Source organism: Berghia stephanieae, chromosome 3 (assembly GCF_034508935.2).
Source record: "Berghia stephanieae isolate SIO BIC M18660-M18661 chromosome 3, UCSD_Bste_1.3, whole genome shotgun sequence".
Classification (NCBI taxonomy): Eukaryota; Metazoa; Mollusca; class Gastropoda; order Nudibranchia; family Aeolidiidae; genus Berghia; species Berghia stephanieae.
Window position 1 is genome coordinate 83,619,533 of NC_088362.1, and position 10,058 is coordinate 83,629,590.

Genomic DNA, 10,058 nt, shown 5'->3' on the forward strand with positions numbered 1-10,058 from the left:
AACAGACGCAAAAACAATATGCGTCCGTTTGTCACACACTGGATGCACATCCGAAAGTGCGATGGACGCATAATATTTTTGCGTCTATCTGTCAAAGACATGTATCAATCAATTTTCAATCATGGATTTGGCAAAAGGTCTTTTGGTGAATTACACAGTTAATACAAATATTTTAGTTTTCAAGTTCCATGAATAAAATAACAAACAAAAATTTTCTTTAATTACCTATTAATTTTTTTAGATTCGAGCCAATAGTTACAATGTTATTAAGTAAAACAGTTTTTTGTGTTTCCTGAAAAAGTAGGTTTTCCCGTTATGCGTCTTTTTCTCATATCACGGCAGAATGCTGTTACCGGCCAGATACTCATTTTACACCTGAGTACGATGAGAGAATGTGAGTAAAGAGCCTTTTCCATGGCCTCGAACCAGAGATAATAATATGCCAGGACAAAAGCTTGCGTCATACCACAAAGCCGCACAAGACATTCAGTCTGGCTCTCTTTAAGAGTTGAATATATATGAAATTCAGGAACAATTCCACGAATTGTCGATGTGTTTCGGGCTGACAATGAGGTTTGGATTTCACGGTTGTGGCAGTCAGTTGATTTATGCTGGGTCTAGAGCAGGTTCTGTTTTTGGTTATCGACCACGGCAGTCACCATACGGTATTTATCGTTTCTCCGTGTTTGTGTGTGTCTCTGTGAGTCTGTGTGTGTTTGTGTGTGATTGATAATATAGGCGAGTCAAGTCACCCTACTAGTCAGACACTGTTTAACAGTTGCGATTGTTGCCACAGCTGTTCGATAGTGTTACGATGTTACGACACGATTCCACTGGACTGTGCTCGGACACACTGTGTTATTGCGTAAGTTTTTGCACGTTATGATTATTATATTCTTTAATATCATGTTAATTTGATATTGTTCAATATTGTTTCAAAGTGAACTAGTCTAGATGAAAATAATTGACTATAAATAATAAATGATCAGAATTAGAATTTTTTTGTTTTTGCACCATTCTTTAATATGTTAATTTGATATTGTTCCAAAATAAACTTGATAGTCTAGATGAAGAAAATTGGCTGTAAATTGTAAATGATCAGAATTAGATTTTTTTTAAAGTTGAAGAAACAAAGCTCGCTGTCCACAATGAGGACAGTTATTTAACATTTTTTAAAATTCAAAATTAATTCATTGATGTTGTGCGTTTAGGTAAAATACAACACCCGCGAGCCAGATATAGGATACCAACTCATAAAATTCAGAACAGCCTTTAACATTTATATAGTTTGATAGAATTTAGTGAGAACTAATCATCAAAATGGCTGTCTAAAAACAATAACAAAGAGCTGAGTGACGTCCATATATAAGTTACTGTTCAATTCAATCCTAAGCACCAGATCCGCCCCAACATAATACCGTTTTGAGACAATCAGTGAATACTAAGCTCATTGAAGCTGTAGACTGTAAAGAGAATATTCTACAAAAATGAACATGTATAACACCTTTGAAAATGGACAAAATAGTAAATAGAACGTTTCGGGCTCTAAAGCCTTCTTCAACCAATAACAACATCTGTTAAAGTGTTAATAAATCACGTTAAATCGTGAACAATCTTGATAAATAACACAGGCGTCAACCGCAGGGTAGCGCCGCAAAGTGAGTTCGGGATATGATATACAGCGCGTCATGGGGTGGTTGTGGGGGATATTGATCTCGGTACGTTCTGGGTAAAAAAACAAGACCGCGGCACGCCCCATAAAGTCCGATTTACCAGGTCATAAAAGAATAATATAAGACAACTGCTGTTATTAAATTATCTTTCAAAGCTTTGATCTGCATTGCCACCGCCGACAATAACATTATTATTCTATTGTTTTGATATTAATAAATCTTCCTCTCTCTCACACACACACACACACACACATACACCCCCCAATTCAGGTGGAATATCAAATGTAAGGATTGTAATTTTGCCCTCGACAACGATAATCTGATTTCAACAATAAACCTCAGTGCCAATCAATGCCGTCTGGCTTTGGCATTACGTATGGAGCATGTTGTTATAATCTTTTATAATCCTTCTTCGAGCGATATCATTATCTAACCAACCGTCTCGGAACGGTATTAGGTCGAGTTGAACCAAAGTTTTAGAATTAAACTTTTTTTTTTAATTCCTTTATCTTTAGGGTCCATTCCGAGGGAAGACTGGAATAACCCAGGCGTCAGCCGCAGTTCGGTGCAAACTGAGCTAGGACAATCGGTGACTTGCTTAAGGCCACACAACGAGGCGGGTAGTCGAACTCCGTACCTTTTGGGTACGAAGCAAAGACCGTCCCGCTGAGCCCTTTAAGCTTAACTCATTGGATTTGAGTTCAAATAAATTCCGTTATGAGTAGAATGGGCTTTGTTGTTCCAGCTTTAAAATAAGAACAAAAATAAAACTCGCATGTCCTTAATCAGTTAACTGCCGTAGTCTACTCTGGAAAAACACGTATTAAAAATTTTGGCCAGAAAACTCGTTCTTCAAATATCGATGGATTTAAACGACCCTCATCTTTGCAAAAATTCTCGCAAGGTCTCAGGTTTGAGAGGTATTTTGGGATTTTTTGTTGTTGTTGTTGTTGTTGTTGTTGTTGTTGTTGTTGTTGGGTTTTTTTTGTTTGTTTTTGTTTTGTTGTTTTTCAGGATGCGGGTCATTTAAATCGGTCGATATAACTTGAAGGACGAGTTTTCTGGCCAAGTACTAAATACGTTGGTTTTTTTTTTTTTTTGTTTGTTTTAGAAGTACGGCAGTTAACTGGTTAATTAGTGTAACTTTAAACTCGGTTTTCTTCATCTGGTTTATCCTGACATGACGAGTCTCATATTTTGTTTTGAAATGTAATCTTTTGTATGAAACGCTTACGTTATTCAAAACCTTACAGATAGTAAATCTATTGGAAACCTTAAGGAGACCAGAGAAAATTTGAAGTTTCGAGACACATAGGGTATTGTTTTATGAGACAAACAAGAGGGCAAGGGGGGTGTATGTGTGTGTGGGGAAGATTTATTAATATCAAAACAATAGAACTATAATGTAATTGTTGGCGGTGACAATGCAGATCAGGTGACTTCTCTATTTACTGGGCTATTGGGGCCATTACATATCCATGTAACACGCATTTTAAAATTAATATTGTCATTCTAAATTGTATAAAGTGTGTGTATGTGTGTGTGTGTGTGTGTGTGTGTGTGTATGCGCGCGCGCGCGTGTATGTGTAGGATGAATTATATCATAATCAAATCAATCTGCACTATAACTGATATTAACATTCGACTGTCAATTTGAAGGCAAACTTCAAAGTAAAAAGAAACAAAGTAAGAACCCTGCATACCTAACTACATACTTCGTCTCTCTAATAACCCCATAAAATTCCTCGAAACAGCCACCCAAATGTTTCTGTATACAAATCATGGTAACCTTTCCTGTAACAACAATGCGTCTCTTCAGTTGTTATCTGGAATAATTTACCTGTCACAAGTGGTTTTAACCGTTTGACGATGGACGGTGGTAAGTGGAATCTTATCACAGCATTTTGGTTATTATTGTATGTGACCAATGGGGTGAATGGAATCAATGACACCAGAATGACATGTTTTCTAGCCAAAGACTTACAAAACACCTTTTTTTAATTTTGGCCAGAAATTTATAAACTTCAAAATGTGACTTGTCGACTCAAAACGGTATTTATTCCGAGTGAACCAAATGACAGACATTAGTTTAAATGAGAAGCAACCAACAATGTGAGAGTTTGATTTTGTGTCTTATTGATATATTGATTGATTTTCAGAAAACTTAAAACATTTACCCAAGTAAAATACATTTGACTTTTTAAAAATAATAGGTTTAGCCAAATCCATTTTTAGTATCAAAATCCCCTCGACTGGAACCCGATCGAGGTGGTGATTCATGATATTGATGAATTTAGGTGACACTCAACTTCAACTCAGGAGGTCCCGGGTAAAGTCAAAATTTGTTTGTTTTTCTACCCCCCCCCCCCCCCCCCGGTCCAACCAGCAGTATTTGGTTAGCTGGATATTTTAGATATGACAGGAATAACTTTGTGATAAATTAGCGTTTTATCCAAAGGTAGCAATCAATTGCTATTGTCCATTTCACGCTGTCGAAATTTGGATAATCTCTGGCTTTACGGGCTGTATTATCAAATGGACAACTTCAACGAAGTCTCGAAGTCAAGAAATTTCATTAGTTGAGTGAGAGCCATTTTCATTCATAGGAAATGGTAAGAAAACATAATAGCTGGCCAAAATAAAGATAGGGCGCTGTATCATTGTAGGAACAGTAATCCTCCATGTGTGATTTTATTGGCCTTAACAACCATTTCATTGTGAAACGAAGTAAATAAGGGAGGTGTAAGAGAGAGGGATAGAGAATAAAAAAGAGGTATACAATGGCTATTATTGTTAAGAAATCTTACCAAATCCGTTCCAAGTATCGCGATAATTATGGTCAGATATTATATGAATACTGATTTCTGTGGGGATTGATGACTCAAAAGTTTCCTTTTATGGTCGCAGTTTGTGCCGAGTATAGATTTATCTATTACAAGGAGATATTTTGAGTGCACAAGTGAGGATGTGACATTCAAAACATGCTAATTCGCAATTTCATCATTCAGAAGAAAAAAATGTATTTATGGGTCATTTCTTATGATTTAAAGAGGAAAATACTTGTCTTGTTTGCCTCATAGAACAATACCTTGTTTTGAAATTTCAAATTTTCTCTGGTTATTTTAAGGTGTCCGAAAGATTTCTTGAAAGTAGTAACTCGTTTTCCACTTGAATGTGACTTAGCCGGTTTAGGAAGGCACTCCATCAATTGAAAATTATAAAATTTTGAAAAATGGTGTTATAGGAAACACTGACAGACACGGTAGAATTGAGAGAACAATACGCAGAAATCGGAATTTTAAGACTAAGTTATGAACTTTGAGTGAGATAAATAAGCTTTCACTAAATAATTAATGTCAGTTCAGGAACTGCAACAAATCAAGAATTTTGGTTTAAGTGATTTGGACTTGCAGTCCAATTTTAAGCACAAAGTCCACTCCATTGATAACCGTTTTTAGACGCCAAGCCACAAGTCTTAAAAAGGTAGACAAGTGAAAGTGTGCCTAAAAACCAGTGCCAGATAAAGCAGAAAGAAAAATCATCATCATCATCTGGTACCTTGCTTCCAATGTACCTTGCTTCATGCCTCTCTGTCGTTCGTTACCCTGGTGGTCTCCACATTACATCCTCCTTGTGTCCACCCATTTCATCTTCTGTCATCCTGCTGCTTGTGTTCTATCTAGCAGTCTTGTTGTCACCAGATTCTCACTCGCCCTTCCTCTCATTACATGGCCAAAAATAAATCAGTTCGTCTCGACTGGAGATCGAACCTCAGACACCCCAATTACCTGACCTTTTATAGGTCTGAGGTTCGATCCAAGTCATGGCATGCAGATTTTAAAAAATATTTTGGCTTGGGTGGGGGGGGGTCTTGTATTTTTTTTCTGCTTTATCTAAAAATGATTCATATACTCATTTCCAAATTTCTGCATTTTAAAGACTTGATTTAATTTGTGCCCTGACGCCCCAAGCAGTTATCTACTAATGAACCAGAAACTTACAAATTTATTTGATTTTAAGTATTATGTGGGGTGGTAACTTTCAAAACCTATTACGTCACTGTTTCGTCAACTCAGAGAAAATCTCTTTTTTTTTTGGTCACATATTGATTTAGTGACTTTAATAGAAAATTATTAAGAACTCTTTTTCTATCTGGATTTGATTTAGAAGGCTTTAATAGCCACCTCTTCATATACGACATTTTAGTATGATAATATGTCTTTTATCGTAAAGAATTAATTTTACTTCAGAATACGCAAGAACAATATAATATAATGAACATTTTGACCAAAAGTTCAATGTGAAGTATATTGTTTCTTATACCACTATTATACTATAGACACATATTATTCATTCTTATAATCATCGGCTAGTTCAAACAGCTGAGATTATACAGGTTATTATAACAAACCTTTGTTAAGACCAAAAGAGGTTTTCTATTTCCTAATACAAACTGACAACAGAAGTCAAAGTGAAATACGTCCATACAAGCACACTTGTGTTAATCCAAACTTCCTCATGTTCAAACATTTACATATCAGAATGTCACTTGTACTGGAAGGTATAATAAGACTTTGGTGCCATTGGTATTTTACCAGATTTTATACAGTATAATGGAATACTTTTATACCGATGTATAGTTCTTTCTAATTTTGATAGCCCAAATTCTTGTGATCTCGTTAGTTTAACGTTGTTCATCATCATCATCATTGCCTTTTTCACCCTGGGTCAGGGTATAGGCCACAAACAGTTTCCGTCCTTCTCTATCCTGAGCTAACCTTTTTTTTTATTATCTCATTCCATGTCTTACCACTTCTCTGTATATCAGCTTCTTTAATTCTTCCCCATGTTCCCCTTGATCTTCTGCCCTGAGGGTTCCTCAACGCTGTTGCGTCATTTTTAAAAAAAAATCTTTTTTGAGATTTCCATTACAACAATGAGCCCATAAAGAATTGGGTTATCAGACCTGCACATAGGTGCGCTTCATCCAAATTGTTATGGTCTCATTGTTGCCAAACTAAAGTTAGCCTAAAATGTTTTCCATAATTTCAATGATAAATCAAACTCATAAATACCTTCAGTTATCGGACATGCAAATAACATGTGCACGTCAGACCTAATAAAATTCGGGTTATCAGACCTGCAAACAAGTACACATTGGATTTAAAGGGAAACAATTTAAAAAGCAAATTAAATTGTTTTGAGAATTCAGATGTCCTAATTCATAATTTTGATGCACATATTTTCAAATGTCGGCGTTTCGAAACATCATTTTCTAAAACGTCAACTGGTAAGCATAATCCAAACTCACAAAGTTGTTTATCTTTTTTATTCCGACAAAACACTGGATTGTGCGGCTATGTGGTCTTGTGGTTCAGGGTTCGATTCCCGCTCTGAGCGGCGCATATTTCAGTCCTTGGAAAAGTGCTCATCGTACTCAGGTGCGAAATGAATATCTTGCCGTTAGCAGCGTTGTCACTGTCAAAATAAAATTATAATTTCCAGTAACAAGCGTCATGTTGCGTCCTCGATGTTAAGTGCTGCTGTTGGCCAGGGGACTCCTGCAAAGTGCTTTGAGCACGTTTAGTGGATATTGCTCTAAATAATAAGTTTGCTTTTTTTTAGATTGAGACGGTTGGTCACTAACAATACATTCCTGACCTTTTTTGAAAATTCTATAGATTTGGAAATATATCAGTGACTTCAAATGATATTTTAAAAAGAATAAAATGGCTGGGGTCGACGTGCACATATGTGCAGGTCTGATAACCCAAATTGTTATGGACTCATCGTTCACGAAAAGTGAATTTAAAATCAAAATGACCAGAATTGTGACATTTTACTTTTTGTTACTAAAAAATAATTTTTGTTTATTTTCCTCATTAAAACATAACCTAACCCATATATATCATATTTTTGACAATAAAGTCAATTTTTAGTATCTATACCAATCCAACATAATATCATTTTGAGCTGGTGAGTTACAATATGTCAGTTTTGTTTGTTTGCTTTATTAGTTCAACGTTGAAACCATCAATTTATCAACTGTTTATTAAAATTTCTTTTTCTTTATTTTTCAATTAATGAGCGCCGACATTTTGCCCGCTACGCGATACTTCAATTTCACTCGTTCGATCGATTCGAATCAATATGACTACAAAATGAACACCGTTCACTTCTATCGTTACTTCTTGAATTGGAGAATAGTGTCCAATAGAATGTCAATAGAATGTCAATAAAATGTCAGTTATATGATTTGTGATTGCTTTGTCAAGCGTGTCCTCTCGTGTGTCCATATTGTTTGGCGCCTCGGAAAAACGGATATGGTATGCTTGTCGATGTCTTTTGTCTCTCTCTCTCTCTCTCTCTCTCTCTCTCTCTCTCTCTCTCTCTCTCTCTCTCATTCTTTTCCTGTCTCTTTCGCTTTCTCCGCCCTCTTCCCTCACTCTCTCTCTCTCTCTTTCTCTTTCTTTCTCTCTCTCTTTCTCTCTCTCTCTCTCTCTCTTTCTTTCTTTCTTTCTTTCTCTCTCTGTCTCTTACCTCTCTTCTCTCTCTCGTACTCTCAATCCTCTCTCATATTTCTCTTTCCCCTCTCCCATTTCTTTCCTTTCTCCCTCTCTCCCTCTCTCTCCCTCTCTCTCGCTCTCTCTCTCTCTGTCTCTCGCTGTCTCACTCACTCTCCCGTTCTCTCTCTCTCTCTCTCTCTCTCTCTCTCTCTCCCTCTCTCTCTCCTTATCCTCCCTCTCTCCCTCACTCATTCTCTCTCCCGGCTCTCACCCCCCCCCTTCTCCCTCTCTCATTTGCTATCTTCACTCTCTCTCTCTCTCTCTCCCTCTCTCTCTCTCTCTCTCCATTTCTATTCGTTCCTGGTAAATCCCCCCCCCCCCTTTTTTTATCTCCATCTATCACAATTCGTTTAGCTTTCCTCATCACCCCCCCCCCTATCTCTCTCTCTCTCTCTCTCTCTCTCTCTCTCTCTCTCTCTCTCTCCTTATCCTCCCTCTCTCCGTCCTCACTCATTCTCTCTCCCGGCTCTCACCCCCCTCTCCCTCTCTCATTTGCTATCTTCACTTCCTCTCTCTCTCTCTCTCTCTCTCTCTCTCTTTCTTTCTTTCTTTCTTTCTCTCTCTCTCTTTCTTTCTTTCTCTCTCTCTCTCTCTCTCTCTCTCTCTCTCTCTCTCCATTTCTATTCGTTCCTGGTTAAATCCCCCCCCCCTTTTTTTTTAAATCACCATTCGTTTAGCTTTCCTCATCACCCCCCCCCCCCCTATCTCTCTCTCTCTCTCTCTCTCTCTCTCTCTCTCTCTCTCTCTCTCTCTCTTAATCTTTATCTTTCCCTCTGTTCCCCTTCTTTTCCTCCTGCATTCTCCCCTCCCCCACCCAACCCCATTTTCTCTGCTTCACCGGTTATCATTGTCATTATATCTCCATCTCATCTTTCATCTCAATCTAATATGAGTTCCCCCTTCCCGCCCTCTTTCTAAAAATTCCCCGCGTCTTGCCCGTGCAATGAAATGCACAAACGACAATTCCTAATGATGCTTGGAATAAATATTTCATTAAAATGTCCTTGTTTTTGTAATTGTACACAAAAGAATGGAAAGTTAAGGATGACGATATTTCGGAATCAATATTATATGAGAACATACAAGTACATTTAAGAGGAAAAAAATACCACAACCAAGATTCCAGTACAAAGAGGATAGATGCTGTTTCCAGTATGGAGATTTAATTCTTTTTTACCCCTTAGTATTCGCTTGTACAAGAGTAAATATTTCATATCTTACAGCATTTATACAGAATAATGAAAATGTTGCTGTTTGAAGCTCGAAGGAAAAAATAACGATAAATATTGAATTGTGTAAGCTTTAATTTATAAGACAAAGACAGATACTGTGGACGTTTCGGGTTTCCCCTTTATCAACAAAACAGGTTGAATGAATCACTACATACGAATGAGATAACGTGATTGTGGTAGTGGTGTTGTTAAGGTGAATAAACAAAAACATTGATGGGGCAGGAAATAGTATTCTCCTTTGTCAGGAAGCAAGAATTAAAATAGAACAATTCATATTTTATAAAAGCTGCGCAATTAATTAAGTCCAAAAAAAGGGAGGCGGGGAGGAACTGTGTAATGTGGGTAGGAAGTGAAATAAATTAAAATGTAGTCTATTGTTATAAAATGAATAGACCCTATAAGGGAATTGGAAATAAATACAAAATGTAAGGGATGTAGATATTTAGATATTAGTATAATCATAAGTGGCAGTGGCAGCAGCAGAAGCAATCCTACTTTTAGTGGTAGTATTTCTCACATTGCAAAAGACCTTAAGTTCGTATTTAATTTCTTATCATTTTGTGACATTTAGACGGCATTTGAGTTGC

The 10,058-nt window shown here is 36.9% G+C and overlaps 1 protein-coding gene across 6 annotated transcripts in view; it reads left to right on the top strand.

Moving 5' to 3' along the window:
• The first annotated feature begins 541 nt into the window (after positions 1-541).
• LOC144968638 (uncharacterized) overlaps positions 542-10,058 on the top strand; it is a 63,550-nt gene continuing 54,033 nt past the window's right edge. For 2 of the 6 annotated variants that reach the window (XM_078907173.1, XM_078907176.1), the window contains exon 1: positions 593-865. The gene's annotated coding sequence lies outside the window, so the exon portion shown is untranslated. Of the gene's footprint in view, positions 866-10,058 lie in introns of all 6 variants that reach the window. The other 4 variants (XM_078907174.1, XM_078907170.1, XM_078907175.1 and 1 more) reach the window with 4 other exon arrangements.